Genomic DNA, 21,708 nt, shown 5'->3' with positions numbered 1-21,708 from the left:
ATTCCTCCAGGAGAGGGCGCCAACAGACTACTAAAGAGATCATCATTACTCAAAGAAAACCCCAAAAACCAATGCATGATAGGAATAAACAGGTAACTTTCTTTGGAGTGGAAGCGGAGAGATCGCACCAGATGCCAATTCTAGATGTTATCACACCTGTGGTCACTGCAGCAGCAGGTGAATCCACTTTGTCCAAAAGGGATCTATTCCATTCAATTGCAAATGATCTAGATAAGACAGAGAACTGCAGCACGGGGACATAGCCGAGTTGGTCAGGTTGAGTGGTGATGAGTTTGCTATTTGGATGAATAAAGAAAGTCAAAAGTGTGAAAGATAAAAAACAAAAGGAGGAAGTGTGAAAAGTGAATGGGCCAAATTGAGGTGCATATGAAGACGTATGCTTTCTTCCAATTCATTAAATCGGGCTAATATGAATCAGGTGAATTGAGTTCTGCTTTTGGAAACTGGGTTAAGAAGGGGTGCACCGTTCCTGGAGGTACTGCAATACCAGGTCAATGCGTGGAGTGGACAGAGCAAGCTCTTTTTCCATCTCCCTGTTCTAAAAATCCATTTAATATATGGTCCCCAGATAGGGGACGTATCAGATATTAAACTGATAAGAACAGATACTACACTTGATCTTAGCCAAAAGGCCGAGAAGCGATAACCAGAATTGGTTTGGGCCTCGAGTGGCACCCTGGCCTATGCCGGACACATCTTAGGGAGAGAGAGCGAGAGGGAGACAAACCCACGCCTACACAAGACATTTTGTCACCCAAGCCAACCCTTGAAAAGGCTGCTTTGCAGAGCCAAAACAAGAAGAATGGTGCGTTTTGCAGCCGCCGCCCACTGCAATGAATCTGAATAACTCCTCCTTTAGGGCGCAAGCAACTCCCCTCCCCCTTGCAGTCTTTCCAATTCACGATACAAAAAGACGGACAGGACAGGTTGCCTGACTTTCCGTCACTGCCACCCTTTGCCATCCTTACCCGTAGAAAGCCCTTTCATCATCCCCAAACCCTAATCTTTTCCCTTTCCTTCCCAGCCCCCAAACCCTGCCCTCTGTACCTTTCTCACCACCCGCTTCCCTTCTCCTGTCATCCCCCTACCACCCGGGAAAAAAAGAGATTGCCCCCTCCTTCCACTAGCCCACCCTCCCACCCAAAGAACAACTTCTTCTGCGCAGCTTGTTTTCTAGGCAGCAGCGCTATTGTGATGTCATCGGGGGGCATTGTGACAAGCCGCCAGTGTTCCGTCTCTTCATGTTGTGCACAGTTCAAACGGAAAATACATCAACAGGCAGACTACAGAAAAGCTTACTATCAAAGGTTAGAGGGGGGCTTTCTCAGAGGGCTTTTTACAGTTTTTCTATTCCCAATTAGCCGTTTAAGTGTACTTATTGAAAGTAGTAATTCTTTCATAGGCCGCCCTTTCTTAGTATTTGACGTTCCTTATATTGCGGTATGAGGCTTCGCAGTAGGTTGCAAACATTCATCACCCATGACTGTCCCCAATTGAGCTCAGAAGCTCAATGTCTATCATGACCTCTCTTTTAGAATGTCCAAGAGCAAGCAAACTATTCCTCCAGGAGAGGGCGCCAACAGACTACTAAAGAGATCATCATTACTCAAAGAAAACCCCAAAAACCAATGCATGATAGGAATAAACAGGTAACTTTCTTTGGAGTGGAAGCGGAGAGATCGCACCAGATGCCAATTCTAGATGTTATCACACCTGTGGTCACTGCAGCAGCAGGTGAATCCACTTTGTCCAAAAGGGATCTATTCCATTCAATTGCAAATGATCTAGATAAGACAGAGAACTGCAGCACGGGGACATAGCCGAGTTGGTCAGGTTGAGTGGTGATGAGTTTGCTATTTGGATGAATAAAGAAAGTCAAAAGTGTGAAAGATAAAAAACAAAAGGAGGAAGTGTGAAAAGTGAATGGGCCAAATTGAGGTGCATATGAAGACGTATGCTTTCTTCCAATTCATTAAATCGGGCTAATATGAATCAGGTGAATTGAGTTCTGCTTTTGGAAACTGGGTTAAGAAGGGGTGCACCGTTCCTGGAGGTACTGCAATACCAGGTCAATGCGTGGAGTGGACAGAGCAAGCTCTTTTTCCATCTCCCTGTTCTAAAAATCCATTTAATATATGGTCCCCAGATAGGGGACGTATCAGATATTAAACTGATAAGAACAGATACTACACTTGATCTTAGCCAAAAGGCCGAGAAGCGATAACCAGAATTGGTTTGGGCCTCGAGTGGCACCCTGGCCTATGCCGGACACATCTTAGGGAGAGAGAGCGAGAGGGAGACAAACCCACGCCTACACAAGACATTTTGTCACCCAAGCCAACCCTTGAAAAGGCTGCTTTGCAGAGCCAAAACAAGAAGAATGGTGCGTTTTGCAGCCGCCGCCCACTGCAATGAATCTGAATAACTCCTCCTTTAGGGCGCAAGCAACTCCCCTCCCCCTTGCAGTCTTTCCAATTCACGATACAAAAAGACGGACAGGACAGGTTGCCTGACTTTCCGTCACTGCCACCCTTTGCCATCCTTACCCGTAGAAAGCCCTTTCATCATCCCCAAACCCTAATCTTTTCCCTTTCCTTCCCAGCCCCCAAACCCTGCCCTCTGTACCTTTCTCACCACCCGCTTCCCTTCTCCTGTCATCCCCCTACCACCCGGGAAAAAAAGAGATTGCCCCCTCCTTCCACTAGCCCACCCTCCCACCCAAAGAACAACTTCTTCTGCGCAGCTTGTTTTCTAGGCAGCAGCGCTATTGTGATGTCATCGGGGGGCATTGTGACAAGCCGCCAGTGTTCCGTCTCTTCATGTTGTGCACAGTTCAAACGGAAAATACATCAACAGGCAGACTACAGAAAAGCTTACTATCAAAGGTTAGAGGGGGGCTTTCTCAGAGGGCTTTTTACAGTTTTTCTATTCCCAATTAGCCGTTTAAGTGTACTTATTGAAAGTAGTAATTCTTTCATAGGCCGCCCTTTCTTAGTATTTGACGTTCCTTATATTGCGGTATGAGGCTTCGCAGTAGGTTGCAAACATTCATCACCCATGACTGTCCCCAATTGAGCTCAGAAGCTCAATGTCTATCATGACCTCTCTTTTAGAATGTCCAAGAGCAAGCAAACTATTCCTCCAGGAGAGGGCGCCAACAGACTACTAAAGAGATCATCATTACTCAAAGAAAACCCCAAAAACCAATGCATGATAGGAATAAACAGGTAACTTTCTTTGGAGTGGAAGCGGAGAGATCGCACCAGATGCCAATTCTAGATGTTATCACACCTGTGGTCACTGCAGCAGCAGGTGAATCCACTTTGTCCAAAAGGGATCTATTCCATTCAATTGCAAATGATCTAGATAAGACAGAGAACTGCAGCACGGGGACATAGCCGAGTTGGTCAGGTTGAGTGGTGATGAGTTTGCTATTTGGATGAATAAAGAAAGTCAAAAGTGTGAAAGATAAAAAACAAAAGGAGGAAGTGTGAAAAGTGAATGGGCCAAATTGAGGTGCATATGAAGACGTATGCTTTCTTCCAATTCATTAAATCGGGCTAATATGAATCAGGTGAATTGAGTTCTGCTTTTGGAAACTGGGTTAACCCCTTAACGACCGCGGGCAGTAAAATTACGTCCTAAATGACATAATCTTACTGCCCGCGGTCCTCCGGCGGCAGCATGCCGCGATCGGCACACATCTCAGCTGATTTTCACAGCTGAGATGTGTGCCTGCTAGGCACGAGCAGAATCGTTATCTGCTCGTGCCGATTAACCCCTTATATGGCGCTGTCAATACATGACAGCGCCATTATAAGCGCGATTGCGGTAAGCATTTACTTACCACCCGAAACCGGAAGTCACGTGACGCGATCACGTGACTCCCGATAGTTGTCATGGTAGCACAGGGTCATGTGATGACTCCTGTACTACACATGACTTGGTTTCACTTTCGCTGTGCCCGGGGCACAGCAAAAGAGAAAGACAGCGTATCTGCTGTTTACAGCCTTGTGGCTGTGATCAGCAGATACTGCAGAGCGATCGGAATGTTGATCGCAATAGCCCCCTAGGGGGACTAGTAAAATAAAAAAAAAAAGTTAAAAAATAAGTTTTAAAAAATTAAAAAAAAACAAAAAAACCTAAAAGTTCAAATCACCCCCCATTCGCCCCATTGAAAATTAAAGGGTTAAAAAAATAAAAAATATACACACATTTGGTATCGCCGCGTTCAGAAACGCCCGATCTATCAAAATATAAAATCAATTAATCTGATCAGTAAACGGCGTAGCGGCAAAAAAATTCCAAACGCCAAAACGACGTTTTTTTGTCGCCACAACTTTTGCGCAAAATGCAATAAGAGGCGATCAAAACGTAGCATCTGCGCAAAAATGGTACCGTTAAAAACGTCAGCTCGAGACGCAAAAAATAAGCCGTCATTGAGCCTAAGATCCCGAAAAATGAGAACGCTACGGGTCACGGAATATGGCGTAAAACGTGCGCCACTTTTTTCGGACAAACTTCCGATTTTTTTTTAACCCCTTATATAAAAGTAAACCTATACATGTTTGGTGTCTACGAACTCGCACTGACCTGAGGCATCACACCCACACATCAGTTTTACCATATAGTGAACACAGTGAATAAAATATCTCAAAAACCATAGTGCTATCGCACTTTTTTTGCTATTTTTCAGCATTTGGAATTTTTTTGCCATTTTCTAGTACACAATATGGTAAAACTGATGGTTTCATTTAAAAGTACAGCTCGTTCCGCAAAAAATGAGCCCTCACATGACCATATTGACTGAAAAATAAAAAAGTTACGTCTCTCAGAAAAAGAATGGCGAAAAAAAAAAACGGAAAGCGAAAAATCGGCCGGTCGTGAAAGGGTTAAGAAGGGGTGCACCGTTCCTGGAGGTACTGCAATACCAGGTCAATGCGTGGAGTGGACAGAGCAAGCTCTTTTTCCATCTCCCTGTTCTAAAAATCCATTTAATATATGGTCCCCAGATAGGGGACGTATCAGATATTAAACTGATAAGAACAGATTTAACAGCATCTTTATTATCATGCACTACTCACAACAAGGTAACAAACCGTGTACAGTGCCGCAGCCCCGTACACACAGAAATATACAATCCTTCTTACATAGCCATAGAGTACGACGCACTAAACTATACATCACGCTCCTATGCTTATCCATAACACTCAAGCTGAAAGAAAAAGTTAGACAATAAATAACGACGAACCGGCGATTGGGGGATGGGGGTAGGGGAAAAGGGGGATAGGGTGGGGAAGTCACAGGCCCGAAGCTTTATTGAAAGACGCACATAACGGGAAAAGGAGGGAGGGGGCATGGAAGAGGTCTAAACCTCCTCCTCGGCGCTGTCGTCCGGACTGTCCATGATGGAATAGTCTCTGAGCAGGCTGTGGATCAGCCTGCGGCAATCCTGGATAGACATCCTCTCCCTCTTCAAGATGAGCCGGTTCCTGGCGACCCAAATAGCGTCCTTAAAGCAGTTCATAAGGCGCCAAGCCTCCTGGATGGCTCCAACGGTGTGAGTCCCGGGGAAGAGTCCATAAAGTACGGAATGGTACGATAGGCTCCCTCTGGGGACGGAGTTCCTCAGGTCATCCTCCAGGGCAACCAACAGGCGCTGTGCGAAACGGCAGTCCCAAAAGGCGTGCAGCGATGTTTCCTCCACGAAGGGGCACCTTGGGCAGTACCGGGTTTTGCACAGGTTCCGGGCGTGCATGAATGACCGGACGGGCAGTCCGCCCTGTATCGCCATCCATGACAAGTCCTTGTGCCCGTTGGTCAATCCAGCCGATGACACGTTTGTCCAAACAGTCTCCAGTGTGTCGTGATGAAGTCCTGGAATGTTCTCCATTTCGTCCTTGGCTCTGATGAGTTTGTGGATAGTCTTTGGCTTCCACAAATCAGGCTTGAGTCCCTCCAGTTGGTGTTCCCTCACAAACCGAACCACGTCTCCGTAGAACCATGGCGCCGTCCAGTTGTAGGGGAAGGAGCTGTCCCACTTGTCCCAGCCTAACCGTCTCCAAAGGGGGAGCAGGAAGAAGCGAGACATGGACCCACCCGCGGAACCTCTCTTGACTCGCAGAGTTCGGCGAACGCAGTCACATACGAAGGAGGATCGCAGGAGGGTGGGGATATCGGGTACGCCCTTCCCACCCTTGCGAGGATCCTTGTACATGATGCTCCGCTTTACTCTGTCCATCTTGGATCCCCAGACAAAACGAAACACCGTCCTGGTAATGGCCCTGCACACGGTGGCAAGGGGGGGCCAGGCCTGGGCCGTGTACTGCAGCACGGGCAGTACCTCGTTACGCAGGACCAGTGCTTTGCCCTCACAGGTGAGGCGTCTGAGGCTCCACAGACCGATCCGTTGGGTGATCTTGGTCAAGCGTTCCTCCCAGGACTTGAGGGCTGCTCCTTCCTTCCCGAACCAGACTCCAAGAACCTTGATGAAATCCGGCTGGATGCTGAAAGGGAAGGGGGCGGAAGAGGCCGGCTGCCAGTCCCCGAAGAGCATGGCTTCCGACTTCCCGCAGTTGACTTTGGCTCCCGAAGCCCGTCCGAAGGTCTCACAGGTCTGGACGAGGGTGTCGACTGAGCGCCGGTCCGCGCAGAAGACGGTCACGTCGTCCATGTAGAGCGAGCACTTGACCTCGAAGCGTTCTGGTCCTGGTGCGGTGATCCCTCTGATCTCTCCATTCCGCCGGATAGCCTCTGCAAAGAGTTCTATAACACAAACAAAAAGAAGAGGTGACAGAGGACAGCCTTGTCTGACCCCTGAGAGGACCGGGAAGGGGTCAGTCTTCCAGCCGTTTACCAACACCGAGCTGTGAATATCAAAATACATTAGTTGGACATACAAGCAAAACATGTTACCCAAACCTAACCTGTGCAGAGCTTTGCCCAGGAACTCATGGGAAACACGGTCGAAGGCCTTTTCCTGATCCAACGAGATCAGGGCTGCGTGCACCCGGCGGGCTTTGATGTACTCGACCGTGTCCCGCATGAGAGCCAGGCTGTCTGCGATGCGACGTCCGGGGATGCCGCAGGTCTGATCCGGGTGGATGATCCGTCCGATAACAGTCTTCAATCTCGTTGCCATCGTCTTGGCCAGGATCTTGTAGTCGACGTTCAGAAGGGTGATGGGACGCCAATTCTTCAGGTCGCACCTCTCTCCTTTACGCTTGTACAGGATCGTGACCATTCCTTCCCTCAGAGATGGAGGCATTCTGCCCTCCACCACCATCTCCTCATACAGCCCTAACAGGTCCGGACAGATTAGGTCTCCCAGCGCTACATAGAGCTCTGCTGGGAGGCCGTCACTGCCCGGTGTCCTGCCAGAACTAAAGGATTTGGCGGCCGAGAGCAGCTCGTCCACCGTCAGAGGAACATCCATGGCCGCCGCGTCTGCAGGGTCAAGATGGTTAGTGATACCTGACAGGAACTTATCGGCGGCCTCGGGGTCAGTAGTCTTGCGGGCGTAGAGTTCGCTGTAGAAGTCGCTGACGACCTTCATCACGTTCTCTTTCCCGCGTCGCATGCTTCCACTCTCGTCTCGTAGTTCATTCATGGGCGTGTGACCGGCGTGGAGTTTCCTGAAAAAGAACGAGTTACATTTCTCACCCTTCTCCAGGTTCTCCACTTTGGAACGGAAGACAATTCGCTCGGACTCCTCCTCGAAGTGCCTTTTCAGGCTCCTCTTAGTCTCCTCCAGCTCCTCTCTCACGTCCCAGCCGCATCGAAGAAGGTCCTGCAGGGAACGCAGCTCACGCTGGAGTCTCCTGAAGTCCCTCCTCTTCAGACACGCCTGTTGTTGACTCTTTGCCTGAAAGAAGAAACGGAACTCGAGTTTAACGTATTCCCACCAGTCAGAAACAGACTGGAAGCCCGCCTTGTAGGCCCGCCACGTGGAGTAGGCAGCTCTAAGCTCCTCCAGAATCTCACCCTTTTCCAGCAGAGAGCAGTTCAGCTTCCAGGAGCCCGGGCCAATGGGGAAGCCATGGCCCAGCACACCTTGAAAGTGAATGGCTCTGTGGTCAGAGAAGAAGCAGGGGACCATCGAGTGCCCACTCCGCCCAACCGCCCGAGAGGTAAACACAAAGTCAATCCTGGAACGCAGCGAGCCATCGGATCGGCACCATGAATAGTTCACAGATCCGTGTCCGATGGAGCCAACAACGTCCACAAGAGAGGCTTCGGTCACCATCTCAATGAGCAGTTTGGATGTGACGTCCAACTTGGCAGCCGTTCCAGAACTGCGTCCATCCTCCTCAATCGGGCAGTTGAAATCCCCGGCCATCACTACCGTCCTGGCGGTAGCGAGCTGAGGGCGCAGGGCTTGGAGGAGCTCCAGTCGATCGCTCTTCACAGGAGAAGCATACACATTGATGAACCTGACAGGTTCTCCCGCCCAGGTGCCATCCACGAGCAGTAACCTGCCGCAGACGATTTCCTGAACAGAGTCCAATGTGAAGGCGCTTCCCCTGATCAGCACGGCGACCCCCGCGGACCTACAGTCGCCCCCGCCAGACCAGTAGGATGGGCCATGGGTCCACTCCCTGGCCAGATGGTTGAAGGACCTAGAGGAGGGAAGGGAGCATTCCTGCAGGAAAAATACATCACTAGACTGAGTGTTAAGGAACGCAAAAATTGTCTGACGTCGGAACTTGTCTCTGATGCTCCTAACATTAATGGAAAAGATGTTAATGTTAGCAGTCATTGGAGGAAAGAGAAAGTTAGAGCAGGCGGTGTGCCTTAGTTACCACTCCGGTCGGGCGGTTCTTCCTCTTTGGCACCTGCTGGTAAGGGTATCTCCAGCAGACCCTCTTCTTCTAGCTGATCGAGCAGGGATGGTGCCTCAGTGGCTTCCGACTCCTCCATTTCTTCTTCGGCCACAAGGGACTCCACCATCTGCTCCAACACGTCCGGTTCTGGGAGGAGGCCATCCTCCTCTTCCTGGGGTGGATTGGGGTCCACAATGAACAGCTTGGAAGGTTCTGCGACAGGACTATCTTCCACCTTCCTTTTCCTTTGGCCTGTACCTGAGGAGACAAGAGCTGGAAAATCCTCCTCGGTGAAAAGTGCAAGAGTGCTGAGGCCCTCTGCTCTCATGGTCTGGGGAGGGAGAGTGGGCTTTGGGGGGGGGGTGAGGAGACCAACTGAGGAGTAGGGAAATGAGGTGGAGGTAGTGGAATCCTCAGTAGGGTTGGCCGGGGGGGGAGGGGTTTGGACAGGGGTGACAGGGGGGGGGACCAGGGAGGGGGCAACAGTTTTCTTACCCTTCTTTTCCCTGAACTCCGTGGCTGCTGGGGCATCGGCTGGAACCACGGTCGCTGGGTTCTTGGCCGCCTTGTCCTTGGCCTCTGTGGCCTTGGTCGTAGCTGCCTTGGTCGACGAAGCTGTGACTACCCGATACTGGGTCGCCGCGGCAACCCTTGCCCAGGATTTCTCCCGCTGTGGGCAGTCCTTGTAAAGGTGGTCCGCCTGTCCACATAGGTTGCAAGTCTTCTTCTTTGGGCAGTCCTTGGAGCTGTGTCCTGTCACCCGGCAAACCCTGCAGGCGTCCTCCTTGCAGGTCTTCATCGAATGCCCTTTCCCGCCACATTTCCTGCAGTTGTGTGGCATGTCCGGGTAGTAGATGAGACCAAAGGAGTTTCCCAGAGAGAATGTCGGGGGCAGGTGCTGGAGACCATCCTCGGATGCTGGTTCCCTGTGGAGTCGAACGGTTACTGACCACTTACCCGTCCAGAATCCGTTGCCGTTAAGGATGTGGGATGGCTCCCTCACCACTGTGCAGAGACGTCCCAGGAACGTGGAGATGTCTCTTCCTGGGGTGTGCGGGTTCCGCATGGAGACCGTGATCCTCTTTTCATCCCTCTGTATAGGACAGGATCCTAAAAAAGAATGAAAAGGGGAGTCCGGCATCGCTGCGTTCATCGCCTCCCAGTATCTCCTGCAGGCATTCACCGTGGCAAAGGTTACCAGAAAAATGCCAGTCATGAAGGTCTGGACACTCAGGGTTTCCGCCCTGGAGAAGCCCTGATCCAGAATCATCTTCTTGCAGAACACGTCGCTGGACATGTCCGGCAACCTACCATCCACCGCCTTCAGCTTCAGGGCGACCGTCTGCCGCATCCAAGGCTCCAGGGTTGGAGCCTTTTCAGGCGGCGTCCGGGCTCCCTCCGGCTGGCTGGCGTCGGAGGTAGGGGCCTCTTGGGCCGAAGAAGCCTCTGGATGAGCCTTCCTGGAGGTCCCTGGGTCCTGAGCCTTCTTGGCTGCCTTCTCTGGCTTGCTTGCCATGGCTGGTTCCTGCTTGAGTTCCCGGAGCTGGATCTTGGATTCTTCTCCGGGTGTCTTCTCCCGCTGTGTTCCTCCTCGAAGTTCCTCTGGTCTCCCCAAGTCTTCTCCGAGGCTTCGTCTTCTTGCTTCTTTCTGCCAAGCTCTTCTTCCGTCCGATCTCCCTCTTCCGGTCTCGGCTGGGCTTCGGAGCTCGTCTCCCTGATCGTATCTCGTCAAGTGTAGCTAGCTCAGTTTGTTCTGATAAGAACAGATACTACACTTGATCTTAGCCAAAAGGCCGAGAAGCGATAACCAGAATTGGTTTGGGCCTCGAGTGGCACCCTGGCCTATGCCGGACACATCTTAGGGAGAGAGAGCGAGAGGGAGACAAACCCACGCCTACACAAGACATTTTGTCACCCAAGCCAACCCTTGAAAAGGCTGCTTTGCAGAGCCAAAACAAGAAGAATGGTGCGTTTTGCAGCCGCCGCCCACTGCAATGAATCTGAATAACTCCTCCTTTAGGGCGCAAGCAACTCCCCTCCCCCTTGCAGTCTTTCCAATTCACGATACAAAAAGACGGACAGGACAGGTTGCCTGACTTTCCGTCACTGCCACCCTTTGCCATCCTTACCCGTAGAAAGCCCTTTCATCATCCCCAAACCCTAATCTTTTCCCTTTCCTTCCCAGCCCCCAAACCCTGCCCTCTGTACCTTTCTCACCACCCGCTTCCCTTCTCCTGTCATCCCCCTACCACCCGGGAAAAAAAGAGATTGCCCCCTCCTTCCACTAGCCCACCCTCCCACCCAAAGAACAACTTCTTCTGCGCAGCTTGTTTTCTAGGCAGCAGCGCTATTGTGATGTCATCGGGGGGCATTGTGACAAGCCGCCAGTGTTCCGTCTCTTCATGTTGTGCACAGTTCAAACGGAAAATACATCAACAGGCAGACTACAGAAAAGCTTACTATCAAAGGTTAGAGGGGGGCTTTCTCAGAGGGCTTTTTACAGTTTTTCTATTCCCAATTAGCCGTTTAAGTGTACTTATTGAAAGTAGTAATTCTTTCATAGGCCGCCCTTTCTTAGTATTTGACGTTCCTTATATTGCGGTATGAGGCTTCGCAGTAGGTTGCAAACATTCATCACCCATGACTGTCCCCAATTGAGCTCAGAAGCTCAATGTCTATCATGACCTCTCTTTTAGAATGTCCAAGAGCAAGCAAACTATTCCTCCAGGAGAGGGCGCCAACAGACTACTAAAGAGATCATCATTACTCAAAGAAAACCCCAAAAACCAATGCATGATAGGAATAAACAGGTAACTTTCTTTGGAGTGGAAGCGGAGAGATCGCACCAGATGCCAATTCTAGATGTTATCACACCTGTGGTCACTGCAGCAGCAGGTGAATCCACTTTGTCCAAAAGGGATCTATTCCATTCAATTGCAAATGATCTAGATAAGACAGAGAACTGCAGCACGGGGACATAGCCGAGTTGGTCAGGTTGAGTGGTGATGAGTTTGCTATTTGGATGAATAAAGAAAGTCAAAAGTGTGAAAGATAAAAAACAAAAGGAGGAAGTGTGAAAAGTGAATGGGCCAAATTGAGGTGCATATGAAGACGTATGCTTTCTTCCAATTCATTAAATCGGGCTAATATGAATCAGGTGAATTGAGTTCTGCTTTTGGAAACTGGGTTAAGAAGGGGTGCACCGTTCCTGGAGGTACTGCAATACCAGGTCAATGCGTGGAGTGGACAGAGCAAGCTCTTTTTCCATCTCCCTGTTCTAAAAATCCATTTAATATATGGTCCCCAGATAGGGGACGTATCAGATATTAAACTGATAAGAACAGATTTAACAGCATCTTTATTATCATGCACTACTCACAACAAGGTAACAAACCGTGTACAGTGCCGCAGCCCCGTACACACAGAAATATACAATCCTTCTTACATAGCCATAGAGTACGACGCACTAAACTATACATCACGCTCCTATGCTTATCCATAACACTCAAGCTGAAAGAAAAAGTTAGACAATAAATAACGACGAACCGGCGATTGGGGGATGGGGGTAGGGGAAAAGGGGGATAGGGTGGGGAAGTCACAGGCCCGAAGCTTTATTGAAAGACGCACATAACGGGAAAAGGAGGGAGGGGGCATGGAAGAGGTCTAAACCTCCTCCTCGGCGCTGTCGTCCGGACTGTCCATGATGGAATAGTCTCTGAGCAGGCTGTGGATCAGCCTGCGGCAATCCTGGATAGACATCCTCTCCCTCTTCAAGATGAGCCGGTTCCTGGCGACCCAAATAGCGTCCTTAAAGCAGTTCATAAGGCGCCAAGCCTCCTGGATGGCTCCAACGGTGTGAGTCCCGGGGAAGAGTCCATAAAGTACGGAATGGTACGATAGGCTCCCTCTGGGGACGGAGTTCCTCAGGTCATCCTCCAGGGCAACCAACAGGCGCTGTGCGAAACGGCAGTCCCAAAAGGCGTGCAGCGATGTTTCCTCCACGAAGGGGCACCTTGGGCAGTACCGGGTTTTGCACAGGTTCCGGGCGTGCATGAATGACCGGACGGGCAGTCCGCCCTGTATCGCCATCCATGACAAGTCCTTGTGCCCGTTGGTCAATCCAGCCGATGACACGTTTGTCCAAACAGTCTCCAGTGTGTCGTGATGAAGTCCTGGAATGTTCTCCATTTCGTCCTTGGCTCTGATGAGTTTGTGGATAGTCTTTGGCTTCCACAAATCAGGCTTGAGTCCCTCCAGTTGGTGTTCCCTCACAAACCGAACCACGTCTCCGTAGAACCATGGCGCCGTCCAGTTGTAGGGGAAGGAGCTGTCCCACTTGTCCCAGCCTAACCGTCTCCAAAGGGGGAGCAGGAAGAAGCGAGACATGGACCCACCCGCGGAACCTCTCTTGACTCGCAGAGTTCGGCGAACGCAGTCACATACGAAGGAGGATCGCAGGAGGGTGGGGATATCGGGTACGCCCTTCCCACCCTTGCGAGGATCCTTGTACATGATGCTCCGCTTTACTCTGTCCATCTTGGATCCCCAGACAAAACGAAACACCGTCCTGGTAATGGCCCTGCACACGGTGGCAAGGGGGGGCCAGGCCTGGGCCGTGTACTGCAGCACGGGCAGTACCTCGTTACGCAGGACCAGTGCTTTGCCCTCACAGGTGAGGCGTCTGAGGCTCCACAGACCGATCCGTTGGGTGATCTTGGTCAAGCGTTCCTCCCAGGACTTGAGGGCTGCTCCTTCCTTCCCGAACCAGACTCCAAGAACCTTGATGAAATCCGGCTGGATGCTGAAAGGGAAGGGGGCGGAAGAGGCCGGCTGCCAGTCCCCGAAGAGCATGGCTTCCGACTTCCCGCAGTTGACTTTGGCTCCCGAAGCCCGTCCGAAGGTCTCACAGGTCTGGACGAGGGTGTCGACTGAGCGCCGGTCCGCGCAGAAGACGGTCACGTCGTCCATGTAGAGCGAGCACTTGACCTCGAAGCGTTCTGGTCCTGGTGCGGTGATCCCTCTGATCTCTCCATTCCGCCGGATAGCCTCTGCAAAGAGTTCTATAACACAAACAAAAAGAAGAGGTGACAGAGGACAGCCTTGTCTGACCCCTGAGAGGACCGGGAAGGGGTCAGTCTTCCAGCCGTTTACCAACACCGAGCTGTGAATATCAAAATACATTAGTTGGACATACAAGCAAAACATGTTACCCAAACCTAACCTGTGCAGAGCTTTGCCCAGGAACTCATGGGAAACACGGTCGAAGGCCTTTTCCTGATCCAACGAGATCAGGGCTGCGTGCACCCGGCGGGCTTTGATGTACTCGACCGTGTCCCGCATGAGAGCCAGGCTGTCTGCGATGCGACGTCCGGGGATGCCGCAGGTCTGATCCGGGTGGATGATCCGTCCGATAACAGTCTTCAATCTCGTTGCCATCGTCTTGGCCAGGATCTTGTAGTCGACGTTCAGAAGGGTGATGGGACGCCAATTCTTCAGGTCGCACCTCTCTCCTTTACGCTTGTACAGGATCGTGACCATTCCTTCCCTCAGAGATGGAGGCATTCTGCCCTCCACCACCATCTCCTCATACAGCCCTAACAGGTCCGGACAGATTAGGTCTCCCAGCGCTACATAGAGCTCTGCTGGGAGGCCGTCACTGCCCGGTGTCCTGCCAGAACTAAAGGATTTGGCGGCCGAGAGCAGCTCGTCCACCGTCAGAGGAACATCCATGGCCGCCGCGTCTGCAGGGTCAAGATGGTTAGTGATACCTGACAGGAACTTATCGGCGGCCTCGGGGTCAGTAGTCTTGCGGGCGTAGAGTTCGCTGTAGAAGTCGCTGACGACCTTCATCACGTTCTCTTTCCCGCGTCGCATGCTTCCACTCTCGTCTCGTAGTTCATTCATGGGCGTGTGACCGGCGTGGAGTTTCCTGAAAAAGAACGAGTTACATTTCTCACCCTTCTCCAGGTTCTCCACTTTGGAACGGAAGACAATTCGCTCGGACTCCTCCTCGAAGTGCCTTTTCAGGCTCCTCTTAGTCTCCTCCAGCTCCTCTCTCACGTCCCAGCCGCATCGAAGAAGGTCCTGCAGGGAACGCAGCTCACGCTGGAGTCTCCTGAAGTCCCTCCTCTTCAGACACGCCTGTTGTTGACTCTTTGCCTGAAAGAAGAAACGGAACTCGAGTTTAACGTATTCCCACCAGTCAGAAACAGACTGGAAGCCCGCCTTGTAGGCCCGCCACGTGGAGTAGGCAGCTCTAAGCTCCTCCAGAATCTCACCCTTTTCCAGCAGAGAGCAGTTCAGCTTCCAGGAGCCCGGGCCAATGGGGAAGCCATGGCCCAGCACACCTTGAAAGTGAATGGCTCTGTGGTCAGAGAAGAAGCAGGGGACCATCGAGTGCCCACTCCGCCCAACCGCCCGAGAGGTAAACACAAAGTCAATCCTGGAACGCAGCGAGCCATCGGATCGGCACCATGAATAGTTCACAGATCCGTGTCCGATGGAGCCAACAACGTCCACAAGAGAGGCTTCGGTCACCATCTCAATGAGCAGTTTGGATGTGACGTCCAACTTGGCAGCCGTTCCAGAACTGCGTCCATCCTCCTCAATCGGGCAGTTGAAATCCCCGGCCATCACTACCGTCCTGGCGGTAGCGAGCTGAGGGCGCAGGGCTTGGAGGAGCTCCAGTCGATCGCTCTTCACAGGAGAAGCATACACATTGATGAACCTGACAGGTTCTCCCGCCCAGGTGCCATCCACGAGCAGTAACCTGCCGCAGACGATTTCCTGAACAGAGTCCAATGTGAAGGCGCTTCCCCTGATCAGCACGGCGACCCCCGCGGACCTACAGTCGCCCCCGCCAGACCAGTAGGATGGGCCATGGGTCCACTCCCTGGCCAGATGGTTGAAGGACCTAGAGGAGGGAAGGGAGCATTCCTGCAGGAAAAATACATCACTAGACTGAGTGTTAAGGAACGCAAAAATTGTCTGACGTCGGAACTTGTCTCTGATGCTCCTAACATTAATGGAAAAGATGTTAATGTTAGCAGTCATTGGAGGAAAGAGAAAGTTAGAGCAGGCGGTGTGCCTTAGTTACCACTCCGGTCGGGCGGTTCTTCCTCTTTGGCACCTGCTGGTAAGGGTATCTCCAGCAGACCCTCTTCTTCTAGCTGATCGAGCAGGGATGGTGCCTCAGTGGCTTCCGACTCCTCCATTTCTTCTTCGGCCACAAGGGACTCCACCATCTGCTCCAACACGTCCGGTTCTGGGAGGAGGCCATCCTCCTCTTCCTGGGGTGGATTGGGGTCCACAATGAACAGCTTGGAAGGTTCTGCGACAGGACTATCTTCCACCTTCCTTTTCCTTTGGCCTGTACCTGAGGAGACAAGAGCTGGAAAATCCTCCTCGGTGAAAAGTGCAAGAGTGCTGAGGCCCTCTGCTCTCATGGTCTGGGGAGGGAGAGTGGGCTTTGGGGGGGGGGTGAGGAGACCAACTGAGGAGTAGGGAAATGAGGTGGAGGTAGTGGAATCCTCAGTAGGGTTGGCCGGGGGGGGAGGGGTTTGGACAGGGGTGACAGGGGGGGGGGACCAGGGAGGGGGCAACAGTTTTCTTACCCTTCTTTTCCCTGAACTCCGTGGCTGCTGGGGCATCGGCTGGAACCACGGTCGCTGGGTTCTTGGCCGCCTTGTCCTTGGCCTCTGTGGCCTTGGTCGTAGCTGCCTTGGTCGACGAAGCTGTGACTACCCGATACTGGGTCGCCGCGGCAACCCTTGCCCAGGATTTCTCCCGCTGTGGGCAGTCCTTGTAAAGGTGGTCCGCCTGTCCACATAGGTTGCAAGTCTTCTTCTTTGGGCAGTCCTTGGAGCTGTGTCCTGTCACCCGGCAAACCCTGCAGGCGTCCTCCTTGCAGGTCTTCATCGAATGCCCTTTCCCGCCACATTTCCTGCAGTTGTGTGGCATGTCCGGGTAGTAGATGAGACCAAAGGAGTTTCCCAGAGAGAATGTCGGGGGCAGGTGCTGGAGACCATCCTCGGATGCTGGTTCCCTGTGGAGTCGAACGGTTACTGACCACTTACCCGTCCAGAATCCGTTGCCGTTAAGGATGTGGGATGGCTCCCTCACCACTGTGCAGAGACGTCCCAGGAACGTGGAGATGTCTCTTCCTGGGGTGTGCGGGTTCCGCATGGAGACCGTGATCCTCTTTTCATCCCTCTGTATAGGACAGGATCCTAAAAAAGAATGAAAAGGGGAGTCCGGCATCGCTGCGTTCATCGCCTCCCAGTATCTCCTGCAGGCATTCACCGTGGCAAAGGTTACCAGAAAAATGCCAGTCATGAAGGTCTGGACACTCAGGGTTTCCGCCCTGGAGAAGCCCTGATCCAGAATCATCTTCTTGCAGAACACGTCGCTGGACATGTCCGGCAACCTACCATCCACCGCCTTCAGCTTCAGGGCGACCGTCTGCCGCATCCAAGGCTCCAGGGTTGGAGCCTTTTCAGGCGGCGTCCGGGCTCCCTCCGGCTGGCTGGCGTCGGAGGTAGGGGCCTCTTGGGCCGAAGAAGCCTCTGGATGAGCCTTCCTGGAGGTCCCTGGGTCCTGAGCCTTCTTGGCTGCCTTCTCTGGCTTGCTTGCCATGGCTGGTTCCTGCTTGAGTTCCCGGAGCTGGATCTTGGATTCTTCTCCGGGTGTCTTCTCCCGCTGTGTTCCTCCTCGAAGTTCCTCTGGTCTCCCCAAGTCTTCTCCGAGGCTTCGTCTTCTTGCTTCTTTCTGCCAAGCTCTTCTTCCGTCCGATCTCCCTCTTCCGGTCTCGGCTGGGCTTCGGAGCTCGTCTCCCTGATCGTATCTCGTCAAGTGTAGCTAGCTCAGTTTGTTCTGATAAGAACAGATACTACACTTGATCTTAGCCAAAAGGCCGAGAAGCGATAACCAGAATTGGTTTGGGCCTCGAGTGGCACCCTGGCCTATGCCGGACACATCTTAGGGAGAGAGAGCGAGAGGGAGACAAACCCACGCCTACACAAGACATTTTGTCACCCAAGCCAACCCTTGAAAAGGCTGCTTTGCAGAGCCAAAACAAGAAGAATGGTGCGTTTTGCAGCCGCCGCCCACTGCAATGAATCTGAATAACTCCTCCTTTAGGGCGCAAGCAACTCCCCTCCCCCTTGCAGTCTTTCCAATTCACGATACAAAAAGACGGACAGGACAGGTTGCCTGACTTTCCGTCACTGCCACCCTTTGCCATCCTTACCCGTAGAAAGCCCTTTCATCATCCCCAAACCCTAATCTTTTCCCTTTCCTTCCCAGCCCCCAAACCCTGCCCTCTGTACCTTTCTCACCACCCGCTTCCCTTCTCCTGTCATCCCCCTACCACCCGGGAAAAAAAGAGATTGCCCCCTCCTTCCACTAGCCCACCCTCCCACCCAAAGAACAACTTCTTCTGCGCAGCTTGTTTTCTAGGCAGCAGCGCTATTGTGATGTCATCGGGGGGCATTGTGACAAGCCGCCAGTGTTCCGTCTCTTCATGTTGTGCACAGTTCAAACGGAAAATACATCAACAGGCAGACTACAGAAAAGCTTACTATCAAAGGTTAGAGGGGGGCTTTCTCAGAGGGCTTTTTACAGTTTTTCTATTCCCAATTAGCCGTTTAAGTGTACTTATTGAAAGTAGTAATTCTTTCATAGGCCGCCCTTTCTTAGTATTTGACGTTCCTTATATTGCGGTATGAGGCTTCGCAGTAGGTTGCAAACATTCATCACCCATGACTGTCCCCAATTGAGCTCAGAAGCTCAATGTCTATCATGACCTCTCTTTTAGAATGTCCAAGAGCAAGCAAACTATTCCTCCAGGAGAGGGCGCCAACAGACTACTAAAGAGATCATCATTACTCAAAGAAAACCCCAAAAACCAATGCATGATAGGAATAAACAGGTAACTTTCTTTGGAGTGGAAGCGGAGAGATCGCACCAGATGCCAATTCTAGATGTTATCACACCTGTGGTCACTGCAGCAGCAGGTGAATCCACTTTGTCCAAAAGGGATCTATTCCATTCAATTGCAAATGATCTAGATAAGACAGAGAACTGCAGCACGGGGACATAGCCGAGTTGGTCAGGTTGAGTGGTGATGAGTTTGCTATTTGGATGAATAAAGAAAGTCAAAAGTGTGAAAGATAAAAAACAAAAGGAGGAAGTGTGAAAAGTGAATGGGCCAAATTGAGGTGCATATGAAGACGTATGCTTTCTTCCAATTCATTAAATCGGGCTAATATGAATCAGGTGAATTGAGTTCTGCTTTTGGAAACTGGGTTAAGAAGGGGTGCACCGTTCCTGGAGGTACTGCAATACCAGGTCAATGCGTGGAGTGGACAGAGCAAGCTCTTTTTCCATCTCCCTGTTCTAAAAATCCATTTAATATATGGTCCCCAGATAGGGGACGTATCAGATATTAAACTGATAAGAACAGATACTACACTTGATCTTAGCCAAAAGGCCGAGAAGCGATAACCAGAATTGGTTTGGGCCTCGAGTGGCACCCTGGCCTATGCCGGACACATCTTAGGGAGAGAGAGCGAGAGGGAGACAAACCCACGCCTACACAAGACATTTTGTCACCCAAGCCAACCCTTGAAAAGGCTGCTTTGCAGAGCCAAAACAAGAAGAATGGTGCGTTTTGCAGCCGCCGCCCACTGCAATGAATCTGAATAACTCCTCCTTTAGGGCGCAAGCAACTCCCCTCCCCCTTGCAGTCTTTCCAATTCACGATACAAAAAGACGGACAGGACAGGTTGCCTGACTTTCCGTCACTGCCACCCTTTGCCATCCTTACCCGTAGAAAGCCCTTTCATCATCCCCAAACCCTAATCTTTTCCCTTTCCTTCCCAGCCCCCAAACCCTGCCCTCTGTACCTTTCTCACCACCCGCTTCCCTTCTCCTGTCATCCCCCTACCACCCGGGAAAAAAAGAGATTGCCCCCTCCTTCCACTAGCCCACCCTCCCACCCAAAGAACAACTTCTTCTGCGCAGCTTGTTTTCTAGGCAGCAGCGCTATTGTGATGTCATCGGGGGGCATTGTGACAAGCCGCCAGTGTTCCGTCTCTTCATGTTGTGCACAGTTCAAACGGAAAATACATCAACAGGCAGACTACAGAAAAGCTTACTATCAAAGGTTAGAGGGGGGCTTTCTCAGAGGGCTTTTTACAGTTTTTCTATTCCCAATTAGCCGTTTAAGTGTACTTATTGAAAGTAGTAATTCTTTCATAGGCCGCCCTTTCTTAGTATTTGACGTTCCTTATATTGCGGTATGAGGCTTCGCAGTAGGTTGCAAACATTCATCACCCATGACTGTCCCCAATTGAGCTCAGAAGCTCAATGTCTATCATGACCTCTCTTTTAGAATGTCCAAGAGCAAGCAAACTATTCCTCCAGGAGAGGGCGCCAACAGACTACTAAAGAGATCATCATTACTCAAAGAAAACCCCAAAAACCAATGCATGATAGGAATAAACAGGTAACTTTCTTTGGAGTGGAAGCGGAGAGATCGCACCAGATGCCAATTCTAGATGTTATCACACCTGTGGTCACTGCAGCAGCAGGTGAATCCACTTTGTCCAAAAGGGATCTATTCCATTCAATTGCAAATGATCTAGATAAGACAGAGAACTGCAGCACGGGGACATAGCCGAGTTGGTCAGGTTGAGTGGTGATGAGTTTGCTATTTGGATGAATAAAGAAAGTCAAAAGTGTGAAAGATAAAAAACAAAAGGAGGAAGTGTGAAAAGTGAATGGGCCAAATTGAGGTGCATATGAAGACGTATGCTTTCTTCCAATTCATTAAATCGGGCTAATATGAATCAGGTGAATTGAGTTCTGCTTTTGGAAACTGGGTTAAGAAGGGGTGCACCGTTCCTGGAGGTACTGCAATACCAGGTCAATGCGTGGAGTGGACAGAGCAAGCTCTTTTTCCATCTCCCTGTTCTAAAAATCCATTTAATATATGGTCCCCAGATAGGGGACGTATCAGATATTAAACTGATAAGAACAGATACTACACTTGATCTTAGCCAAAAGGCCGAGAAGCGATAACCAGAATTGGTTTGGGCCTCGAGTGGCACCCTGGCCTATGCCGGACACATCTTAGGGAGAGAGAGCGAGAGGGAGACAAACCCACGCCTACACAAGACATTTTGTCACCCAAGCCAACCCTTGAAAAGGCTGCTTTGCAGAGCCAAAACAAGAAGAATGGTGCGTTTTGCAGCCGCCGCCCACTGCAATGAATCTGAATAACTCCTCCTTTAGGGCGCAAGCAACTCCCCTCCCCCTTGCAGTCTTTCCAATTCACGATACAAAAAGACGGACAGGACAGGTTGCCTGACTTTCCGTCACTGCCACCCTTTGCCATCCTTACCCGTAGAAAGCCCTTTCATCATCCCCAAACCCTAATCTTTTCCCTTTCCTTCCCAGCCCCCAAACCCTGCCCTCTGTACCTTTCTCACCACCCGCTTCCCTTCTCCTGTCATCCCCCTACCACCCGGGAAAAAAAGAGATTGCCCCCTCCTTCCACTAGCCCACCCTCCCACCCAAAGAACAACTTCTTCTGCGCAGCTTGTTTTCTAGGCAGCAGCGCTATTGTGATGTCATCGGGGGGCATTGTGACAAGCCGCCAGTGTTCCGTCTCTTCATGTTGTGCACAGTTCAAACGGAAAATACATCAACAGGCAGACTACAGAAAAGCTTACTATCAAAGGTTAGAGGGGGGCTTTCTCAGAGGGCTTTTTACAGTTTTTCTATTCCCAATTAGCCGTTTAAGTGTACTTATTGAAAGTAGTAATTCTTTCATAGGCCGCCCTTTCTTAGTATTTGACGTTCC

The 21,708-nt window shown here is 51.2% G+C and overlaps 6 non-coding genes and 2 pseudogenes across 6 annotated transcripts; all 8 read right to left on the bottom strand.

Annotated features, from left to right (window-relative positions):
- Positions 1 to 474: 474 nt before the first annotated feature.
- Positions 475 to 665, bottom strand: LOC142273774 (U2 spliceosomal RNA). The gene has a single exon (XR_012738223.1). It is a non-coding gene; the product is annotated as a U2 spliceosomal RNA (small nuclear RNA).
- Positions 666 to 2,052: 1,387 nt separating this feature from the next.
- LOC142273773 (U2 spliceosomal RNA) lies at positions 2,053 to 2,243 on the bottom strand. The gene has a single exon (XR_012738222.1). It is a non-coding gene; the product is annotated as a U2 spliceosomal RNA (small nuclear RNA).
- Positions 2,244 to 4,918: 2,675 nt separating this feature from the next.
- LOC142273840 (U2 spliceosomal RNA) lies at positions 4,919 to 5,115 on the bottom strand. The gene has a single exon (XR_012738281.1). It is a non-coding gene; the product is annotated as a U2 spliceosomal RNA (small nuclear RNA).
- A 5,443-nt stretch (positions 5,116 to 10,558) lies between these two features.
- On the bottom strand, positions 10,559 to 10,648 carry LOC142273881 (U2 spliceosomal RNA; annotated as a pseudogene).
- Positions 10,649 to 12,035: 1,387 nt separating this feature from the next.
- On the bottom strand, positions 12,036 to 12,232 carry LOC142273839 (U2 spliceosomal RNA). The gene has a single exon (XR_012738280.1). It is a non-coding gene; the product is annotated as a U2 spliceosomal RNA (small nuclear RNA).
- A 5,444-nt stretch (positions 12,233 to 17,676) lies between these two features.
- Positions 17,677 to 17,766, bottom strand: LOC142273880 (U2 spliceosomal RNA; annotated as a pseudogene).
- A 1,387-nt stretch (positions 17,767 to 19,153) lies between these two features.
- On the bottom strand, positions 19,154 to 19,344 carry LOC142273772 (U2 spliceosomal RNA). Its single transcript, XR_012738221.1, has one exon. It is a non-coding gene; the product is annotated as a U2 spliceosomal RNA (small nuclear RNA).
- Positions 19,345 to 20,731: 1,387 nt separating this feature from the next.
- On the bottom strand, positions 20,732 to 20,922 carry LOC142273771 (U2 spliceosomal RNA). The gene has a single exon (XR_012738220.1). It is a non-coding gene; the product is annotated as a U2 spliceosomal RNA (small nuclear RNA).
- Positions 20,923 to 21,708: the final 786 nt, after the last annotated feature.

This window comes from Anomaloglossus baeobatrachus, unplaced genomic scaffold (assembly GCF_048569485.1).
Source record: "Anomaloglossus baeobatrachus isolate aAnoBae1 unplaced genomic scaffold, aAnoBae1.hap1 Scaffold_366, whole genome shotgun sequence".
Lineage (NCBI taxonomy): Eukaryota > Metazoa > Chordata > Amphibia > Anura > Aromobatidae > Anomaloglossus > Anomaloglossus baeobatrachus.
The sequence above is the reverse complement of the archived record's forward strand: the minus strand, read 5'-3'. Positions and strand labels throughout refer to the sequence as shown.